Raw genomic sequence first — 10,179 nt, forward strand, 5'->3', positions numbered from 1 at the left:
GCCCGTACATTGGGGCTGCACATGCAGGCAGGAAAAAAACAGCATAAATGGAGAAAGAAGCACTGAGTCAGCAGTGGGGATGATTGAAGTTTATCCAAAACATATTGCCTAAGATTTGGGTAGCTCCTCCAGGATTACTAATGAATGGAGGCTGGGAGGCTTGGAATTCCATTGATTGGCAGCTGTACCCTGAGAAAGGGACATAAGTAAACCTTCTAGTCTGTCAATATCTCATTATTTGCAATGAGCTCTGACAGCTCTGTGGTTACATATGTATAAACCAGTAAGGCAGAAAAGGAAGCAGACAATAATTGTATTTTGAAGTGGCACAGGGGAAGGATTGTTGCCTGATGTTCTGAGGAGTGTAACCACTGCTGTTTCCATATGCTGAGCAAGCATATACCATTCCCTATTTCTTTCTCTTCCCCTCCCCTTTGCTCCTCTTGAGCAGCAAGAATACAGGAGCCTTCTCTGTTGAAGTTGCTTTATTCACCTCTAAGTCTCCTGATATGAGCTAAGTCAGCTGGCTGGGTCTAAATGTTATCTTTTAGAGCCATTTATAGTTAAGATGGTAACAGTTTCCTTTATAGGGTCAGTTTTGACACTTTCCTTTCTCCTCCCCAAAATCTTTTTGGCCTTAAAATTGGTAACTTGGATGCTAGAATAAGTGGTCAAGAGCTGAGAGTTAGAGGAGATATTGCCAGGCCCTCTTGAGATTCTTTATTATGATTGCCAACTTCTAGATTTCATCTGGACTGCGTCTAGAAAAATTGATTACGTTCTTTTTTTTTTCCCTTTTGATCTGAGCTGAAAACAATACTAAAGCTACCGTTACCTGGGTTTCTAAACACCAACAAAATTACCTTCTTGCAGGACTTAGAGAATGTAAATCCCAAAGAAGAGGCTGTAGTTAAAAATAATGGGATGAATTTGTTGGGAAAAGGCAGATGACAAATTATGTTATGGTAAGATTTATTGTTTCGTTTAATGACATTATTTCCCACAGGACTTGTTTTGGACTTTTTTTTTTAAATAGAGCTTTTGACACATTGGAGAATGTGGTATAAGCAATAACCCTACTTATTATAGCAAGGGTTTGGTGGTTTCTTTGCAGAGAAGGGCACTCAGTTGTGGCCAACGTTTTTTGAATGTTGAAATATTGTATAGTGTCTTTAGGTGACTTAATTTACTCTGAGGTTAGGCCAGTTTCACCTATTTTAAATTCCAGGGGTGCTTGTACATGTGATCAAATTGCACTTTAAGGCGGCTTTATTGCCCTTTTGCACCACTAACAGCATTGCTGTTTACACCTTCGGTGGTGTATTTTGCTTTAATTTCATGACATGATCAACAGCGTATTTTTTTTAAATTACCTTGTTTCATAGCAAGGTAAAACCCATCTGAAGTAATTTGTTTGCTATGTAATGAAGTGCAACGATGCACGGAGCACTGAAAGCCCAGATATGCTTGGGGAAGCTCAGGTTTGGCAGGCTTCCAGTGCCTCATGCACTGTCCCAGCTGCCTTCTCCTGTCACCAGCACACCCAGCCACCCTCCTGACGACTTGCCGCACTGCCCCAGGAGCAAGCCAAACTGTTCCCAGGTGGACCCAAGTAGTGGAAAGGCTGCATGGGGTGCTTGGGCCTACCTGCCTCTCCTGTGGCCGGAGGGTGAGCTGCCAGCAGGCCAAACAGCTCCTGAGCTGTGGGAGACCCCAGACCTTCCCTCCATGGCAGCAGTGCTCTGCAGGTGGCACCTGCCCACTAGCCCCCCACCCAGGCAGTCTGATAGTCTTGGCAACTATTGACTGGATTGGCTACCTCAATTTTGGATAGGGCTATCAATATACAAAGCACTTGTAGTTTCTGTCACTGTGCTTAATCTAGGTATTATATACAAGGTGCTTGAAAATTTAGGTCAGTGATCTTTCAGTTTATCCCAGTGATGGAGCAAAGGCAGCCATTCTTTGCCTTTTGTAGTGAGCAGAAATATTATTCAGGGGAGTGTTTCTGGAGTGGAGACCAGGGTTGGAGGGAGACCAGTCCCCTTGTGATGTAGGAATCCTATGGGAGTGAAGAGGTAACTGATAAAACAGCACTCAAGGTCAATGACAGCGTAGAGGCAACATGCTTTGGCATCAAAATGACAAGAGAATCTGGTTTCTCACCCTTGCATTTCCACATAGCAATTTCCAGATGTATTATCCAGAACTGGTTCTCACCTTGCTTTTCTTCTCAGTCATGGTCAGATCTCCCCCATCTCTTCCTAAGTTTACCAGCTGCTGTCTTCATCCCCGAGGTCTGTATACTGAACAGAGCTGGGACTCAGGTTTTCATAGACTTGAAGATTAAATTAATCCCTTAAAAGTGTGAAAACAGGAATAAAATCCTCCTGTTCAATGGCTCCATGGCCTTGTCTGTGGATCCTCTGATATGCTACCATAATTGAGGGGAAAAACAGTCAGAGCAGGGGATATCTCAATAACCGCAATTCAGGGCTGTCCGACTTCTAAGTGGCTGGGGATGCATGCCCTGTGGATCACACTAGAAGAGGCCACACAGCATATGAACCACACCAGGGTGAGCCACGGGCACCCCTGCACCCTGCTGCATCATGCAGGCATAATTTCTTCCCTTCTGCCACCACTTCCCAGCTGTTCTGCGTGCCTGTGCGGCCCCAGACTTATTTAGGTGTGGGCCTAGAAACTGCAGTCAGCGGAGAAAGAGAAAGCCCAGAGACCCCCAGCTAGCAGTGGCAGCAGCAGCCACAGTGGTGGGGAAGTGGTGGCCAGGTGTGAGCCTGTGGGCTTCAACTTAACCCTTGGTGGGCTGCCAGTTAGATATAGTTGATAAATTGATATCAGTTGATACAATGTAACAACTACAGGTATTGAATCTTGGGTCCTGTTTTTCAGAGATGTTAAGTCCATAAGAAACGTCATTTGCTGGGTCAGACCATAGGCCCATCTAGCCCAATATCTTGTTTCATGGAGCAGCAGGGCATGGATGCTGAAGGAGAACAGTGCATTTTTTAAATCTTCTACATGTTCCTTCTCTCCCATTGCAACTTCCAGTATTCATATGTTTTGGAACCTCATATTTGGAGACTGTAACCCTGTCTACCATCCTGGGTATCCACAATTCCCACAGTAGACAAGCTGCCAATGTTGTACTACCTTGCAAATCAACCCTCAATGTTACATTGCAGACAAACAGATAACTTTGCCTATGTTCCCTGATTTATTAAAAATGAAAGAAAATAAGTCCTGTTTCCTTATTGCTACACTGATTATGCTTTTTTGAGTTTCAGCATAGATAAAAAACAGTGAGGATTTGTTCTCTTGTGCATAATGAGTTGCACTCTAGCTGACAGAACTAGAACAGCAGGGTTATAATCCAGTTTAGTGATTTCTTACTTGTTGAAAAATTGTTCTCACTGGATTTTTTTAGAGGTGATGGAAATAGTTTGGCTATATTTTACTAAAGCTTATTTGTTCAAATGCTAAATTTTGGGACAAACCACCATACACTGTTAACTATTTTTAGTAAAGAAATTGAACAATAAATTGCTGTATTCTAGCATGGCTCCTTCCAGTTATTCTTTTGTTCTTTTTAACTCAAGTATTCTAACTTCATGAACATGGTAATGTTTTTGGAACATCAGTGGGTTTTAAGTGTATGAGAGGTCTAAATAGATGGCAGTTTTTTTCTCAGAAGCTGACTCATCTTCATGTGTTACAGTCCCCAGTTTGGGGTATAAAGGTAGCTCTTGTAACATGGAAAGCATTTGGTAATCCCATATCTCAGAGACTTGGAGGTAACTAGCTGGGCTAGGAAGGTTTTATTTTCCTCTCATGAATACTGTTGACTTCAGGGGTTAGGGGGTGTCTGCCTGTTTCTGAGGGATTGGGAAGTTGACCACAGCCCAGACTGGTGTTTTGTGTTTTTTAATGGAGTACTGTGCTCCTACTGATGCTAGAAAATGCAGAGGTCTTGCTCTTCTGATCAGTGTCACAGCAACTGCTAAATTTGGGATCAAGAAGGATTTTTTTCCCCCTTAGTTAAATTAGCATGAACTGTGGTTGTGGAGTGGGTTGGTCTTCCTCTGGAGCACAGTCCTCTTCCTACTGCCGGCAGTGTCGACGATGACCAGCGGCAATCACTGACCACCCACAGATGTCACTGGAGGTGTCAGCAGCGGCAGGGGAGAGGGCGAGCGGCGACCACCCACAGGTGCCACTGACAGTGTCAGTGGTGCCTTTTCATAATGAGTGCACCCAGTGCCTTCCCATCTGTCAAATTCTGCCTGATTTTCAGTTACAAGCTCTCTAATATGATTTTCCTCCCCCCAAGCTGTAGACACATTTTTCTGCTTCTTGAGAGAAAAGTGTCCAAACTTCCTTCTGCCTGAGGGACCCTTTCTACTCTTTCAATTAGGAAGAGCCCCTCAGTTTTATTTTGGAGTGTCATAACCCAATGATTTTTAGTGCCTCGGCACATTGGAATTTTCCCACCACATGGAGCTTTCTTTGCACGGTGGATTTCTCAGCTGCAGAGAGAAAACCCCGGTGCAAAGAGCTCCTGCCACGCGTATGCAAATTAGTGTCCCACTATTGGTCAATTCTAAATTATTCCTATGTGGCGGCTAGCAATTGGCTCGCTAGCCGTATAAAAGGTTAGAGCAGTTTCCTCCCAAGTTGGAGGACTCCACAACCATCTCGTGGGGAACTCTAAGCGCGCTGTGGAGCCTAGCAAACTCCGCGTGTGTCTTGGAGGAGGACATAGAGGCCTGATCAGCTTCTAGCCACTCCCCGTCATAGTGGAAAATTTGACGTATTCCCCGTGTTCAGCGTGCAGAGTCGTATATTGACGACTCATCTCGGTTCGGTGCGAGAAGAGATCTCACTTCTGTTTGTTTGTGTGCAACTGTAACTCAAGCAAGTTTCCTTCCTGCACTGTGACCATTGGCAGTGTAAGTAAAGCTTTCTTTGTACAACCAATACGCTTCCATGCCTAACTCTACTCCATCGTGGAAAAACCCCACCTGATGGTCCGGTCTACTGGCCATAGCCTTAGACTGCCCTCGGTCCCGACATGGAGTAGGTCAACAAAGTTTGTGGCCTAATCCTGATCAGCAAGAAAGTACTGAGAGAAATTATTTTGTTGTTTTGTTCTTTATGTAAAACTCTTACAATAAAGTATTGTGCATACGATCCATGGGGATGAAACTTCATAAAGAAGTTTGATTTTTATCCTGAAACTGTAAAAAAAAAAGCCTGTCTGCCACTGGAGCTTGTCCCATGTATCCAACATCTATAGTTATTTTCATAACTAGACTTTCTGGCTTATTTCATAGTTGTTTTACTGAGGTAGGAGGGAGCTATTTTATGTGCTGGTGTTTGCTTGTTGCCTTTAGTATAAATAATGTCTGTGGAACAAGAGATGTTTCAGAAGGAATACTGTCAGTCTTTGTAGTTTGCATTTTGCAGAGTCATTAGTTAAAATCTAATTTTAGGCTTCCAAAACTAGAAATATTTCACCTCACTAAATAGTGTACTATTTATTGTACATTTATTGTATAGCAATAAATAATGCTGTCTTTATTCTTGAAGGAACCTATATGAGAAATGTACGGCATTAGATGCTAGGTGAAAAGAACACAGATCTGGTTTTCAGGAGACCTAAATTCAATTTCTGGGTTTCTGTGTTGCCTTGGATAAGTCACTTCTTCCCTCTACCTGTTTTCTCTCTCTCTCTCTCTCTCTCTCTCTCGGGGTACTTCCAACCCTTCCCCAAGGCAATCCTCTGACTACCACTAAGAAACAAGCCATATCAGCACATTCTACTCTACACATGCTTTGTGCTGAAAAAAGACCTTTAAAGTATCTTTGGGCATGCAGCAAAAATCAACTATACAAGGTCATGTTGAGCTTGCTTCTGAATGGGACACTGTGTATTTGGCACCACTAACACCAGCTATGGAACATTTTGTAAGCAGGTGGCATGGGTGGAGTGGGAATGAATGGACAGCAGGGATTGCTAAGGAGAGATATAGCCATAACTTTGGTCTGTCCTGTTCTTTATATGTTGTGTGGGCAGGGAGTGTCTTTCTAATATGTGTGGACATTACCTTGTACAATAGCACTCTGCTTTCTGTACAGCCTTTTGACAAAATTTAACCAAGGATTCTCAGTGGACACTCACTAGACTTCTGGGCATGTTATCCAATGTTATCCAATTTAAGTGGCTCAGATATCAGAAACATCCAAACACTGCCTCTGTCTTGGAGCCTCTAAATGAGACACACTGTTTTGCATCTGTGAAGATCCAAGACCTCATAGTCTGACTGTGTAGTCCCTTTGTCCAGTACACAGTTGTCACACCTTCTCCCAGAGCTCATTTCTGAAAGAAGGTTTTTTGATCAAGGTTCATGAGCACTATCTTCCTGTGATACAAGATGGGGGAGAGGGGGTGTACAAGTCATTAGAAAACAATTTTTCCTGAATGCAATGATCCATACTGTAGCTCAGCCTTCCTTTTGCAGTCTGTGAGAGTCAGCCTTCTTCAGGCAGACAACCTATGGCTTGTCTTCTCTTCCCTCTACTAAGTCTGAAGTCAGTCCTACTGCTAAATTGGTCAGTCCTGCCCATCACTTCCCCTTTCCTGCCCAAGATTCATGTGTGCTTTAGTTCTGCTCTCGTGTGTTCCCTTTCTAATGCCTGCTTTCCTTGTTCGGCCCTTTGATAGCTTTTGACTACTCCAAACTTGAATCACCTGTAGACAAACCTGGGCAAACAGGGCTTGCCTAGGCCTCTGCTAACCCATTGTCCCAAGTTACTTCCACCTCAAGAGCTTCCTGTTACAATTTAGAAACTAATTAATGTGTGTAGCTGAGGAGACATGTGACTCTAAAAGCTGCAAAAATATTTTATTCGCATTGACAACTACATAAGACATTCAGGTTCGATATTATGAAGTTCTAACTTATGCATAAATTCCCCACATTGTCATGGTTGCTCTAGCTGCTGCAGTATAGATAAATAAATTACAGGTGTTATTCTCTAAAGGAAACAACACTTTCTGGGATGGGTTTTTGCCCTGAGGTGGGCAATTTAATGGAGCCCCACTGCACTGCATTGAACTGCTGCCTAAGCAGCTGAAGAGAAATGCTTGAAGCTGGTTATCAGGCTGGCAACCCTCAGCATCCCTGGAGACAAGAACATTTATCAAGGTGCAGAAATATTGATGGAATTTTTTTAAGTACTGCTGTTTGAAAACCTTGGATGCTAGATCCATATATCATATAATTGGTAAGTAATAGTGCATATTACCTGTAGTCTTAAGATGACATTTGTAGTCTATAAAACAGACTTTGTAAACTTGGCTTGCCTTGCTGCCTTCTTGCTGTGGCATATTTTAACTAGATTTATTCAAAAGCCTATAAATGAGAAAATCATTTCCCTCCATTTGACTCTAATGCCATCTTAAATTATTCCTTAACCTCATGGAGGATTAGTACAGTAATGGTTGGTGTTGTTGTAAACAAATTGGGATGTCCTGATGTGCATATATTATCATAAATTTGCAGTGTTTTTATGGAAATGCATTTTTGTCTGTACCAGTGACAATGTGTTTCATTTAGTAAACTTGACTTGGAATTCACCAAGCATGATAAGTGAATGTTATGGATATACCAGATGTAATTTTGCAAGATAAATCTTGATTAAACAAGTATTCCTTGTAGACTGCTATTATTCTTTTACAGATTAAATAAAAACATTTCCAGCTGATTCATAACCAAAACATCTTACGTATATTGTTTTACTCTTGTAAATTGAAGTGTTAAAACTTAAGGCAATGTATTTACTTAAATTCTTAGGCTCACAAACACTTACACATATGAAAATGCATTCAGTGGGATGACTCATATGATTGTTGCTCCCCATTTGGGTGAACAACTGTTGCAGTAAGGCTTAAAAGCCTGATCCTGCAAAATCTTCCCAAAGGAAATAAGCAATCCCAAAACCATGTAGGATAGTGCCCAGTTTTACAAGAACTAATTGTTTATTTTGTGTGCTTGTAGAAAACTATAACTGCTTATGATGCCATCTGCATAACTGGAGTGCCAACACTATCTTAAAGTTCTGAAGGTCATCCCAGAGAAATGCGATGAATCCTGTGTACCCCAAACCACATCAACTTGCATGTTGTGCTTTAAGTAGGACCTGGTTATTAAAGCTAATTGGCTTTCTTAAATGTTGTTTTCATTTGTTTATAACTGTGATAAACTTCCAGTATTTGATCAAAAATTTTCCAAGCAGGGTATTTGTCTGAAGCAGAGAGGTTTGCAAAATTTTGGCCAAAATGCCTCAGCTAGTTCCAAGAACAAACTAACAAAGCTAGGGAAAAAAAGTGGTGTGATTGTAAAACAAAATTAGATATAAATAAAAACTCTGACTTAAAAAAACAAAACAAAACTAGCAGGCCTGTTCTCTAGAGCAGGGAACTGTAATTTGACCCAAATGTTCCCTTTTCCATCACTATGAAAATTTGGCCAAGGTATCATCCCTTAAAAAAATTACAATTTACATAGTCTTCATTCATACCTCTTAGACTTTAGTAGCCATTTTTTTTCTAAACATTCCATCCTCTACTGAGTATGCTGGAGCCTTTCAGCTCCTAGTGTTTATTAGACAATACAAACTTCACCCTCCTAGAGTTATTAAGCACTTGGCACCTCTCCTAGCTCTAATGTTTAATATGAATAGCCTGTGCCATCCTAACTGCACAACTGAGCATGCTACCTCATGAGTGTAGCTAGACTTGCCATGGAATGCAGCTCTCAGCTTGGTAAGGCAGATCACCTAAAGTGACAACAGAGATTCTGTCTCTTCTTTTTTCTAAATGACAGCTGTACTCACTGATATCTAATTGGCATTGCAAAGGAGGCTGCCCAACTCCTATGCAGATCGGAAGTGTGGAGGGAAAGAGGTAGGTGATACTAAAGGAAGGAGTAGAGAAAAGGAATTGGGAATAAGGGGGCAGACTGAGATTGACTCAGTGTGGAGACATGTCCAGGAATCTGGGACTGGATCCAGTGATGCAAATAGAAAGGCAGGAAGGGACTCTACTCTACCAAGGTGTTGAGGAATTTAGAAAATTAGGGCTTGGGACCAGTGTGAAAGGGGAATGCAGGGGAATACAGATTAGACAAGAATCTGGAATGAACAGCAAAAACAAGAACTGGCTGGGCAAAGAAACTGAAGGCAGGATAGATTTGCAATATATAGACTAACCAAAGCAGATACAGATATAGATTGTGTGTGTGTGAGATGCATAAGTGTTCAAGGGATGAAGCTCACCTCATTAGAAACTGAGACAAAGGGCAAGAGATAGTGAGAAGTGAAGAAGTATGAAATTAAATGATAAACTCAGGGAGGGAGACGTAGGAGCCAGTGCAAGGGGAAAGAGATGGATCTGATGAAGAGCTAGGAAGTGAGGGACTTGTGATTACCTGAACAATAGGAATGGGATGAAAAATATGAGAAATCAAGCCTGAAACTAACTAAATGAAAAGAAAGGGACTGAACGGGGATCCAGAAATGGGGATTAGACCAAAACTAGGGGCAGGGGATGAAGGAGTCAAATGTATCAAGGAATGGGCAGAAAAGTATGTGCCTACTAGAAGACTCTCCACTCTAGAGCCTGGAATGAAACTCAAGAGTCCTGATGTTTTGCTGTCTTTGGCTGTCAGCAAGTCTCTAAAACCGACTGGCAAATCATATCATGTCCCATCCCCAATCCTTTTTATAGCATATTGCAATAGTGTGTTGTAATGATCTATCAGTTATTCCCCTAGCTCATATTTATGCGGGGGGGCAGGGTCTACCCAGTTCAAGGAGGTGGCCAGATGATTTTGTGGGGAGATCATGGGGCTGTCCACCATTTTCATGGGCTGATCATGGTGGAGTTCCCCATGCCTCATCTCTGATTGATTGTGAGGGTTTCCTGTCATGCAACCCTGCACTTGCCCCCAGTTGGTGGGGAGGGGGTGGAGCCACATAACAGGTAGCATTCTCAGCCAATCAGTGGTGAGGGGTGGGTGGCAACCATCTTGGCTCTCCTTCATGTCTGCAGTCTCCCTCCCCACTTTTCCCCTTGATGGGCTGTGCAGCCAGCCT

Source organism: Alligator mississippiensis, chromosome 5 (assembly GCF_030867095.1).
Source record: "Alligator mississippiensis isolate rAllMis1 chromosome 5, rAllMis1, whole genome shotgun sequence".
Lineage (NCBI taxonomy): Eukaryota > Metazoa > Chordata > Crocodylia > Alligatoridae > Alligator > Alligator mississippiensis.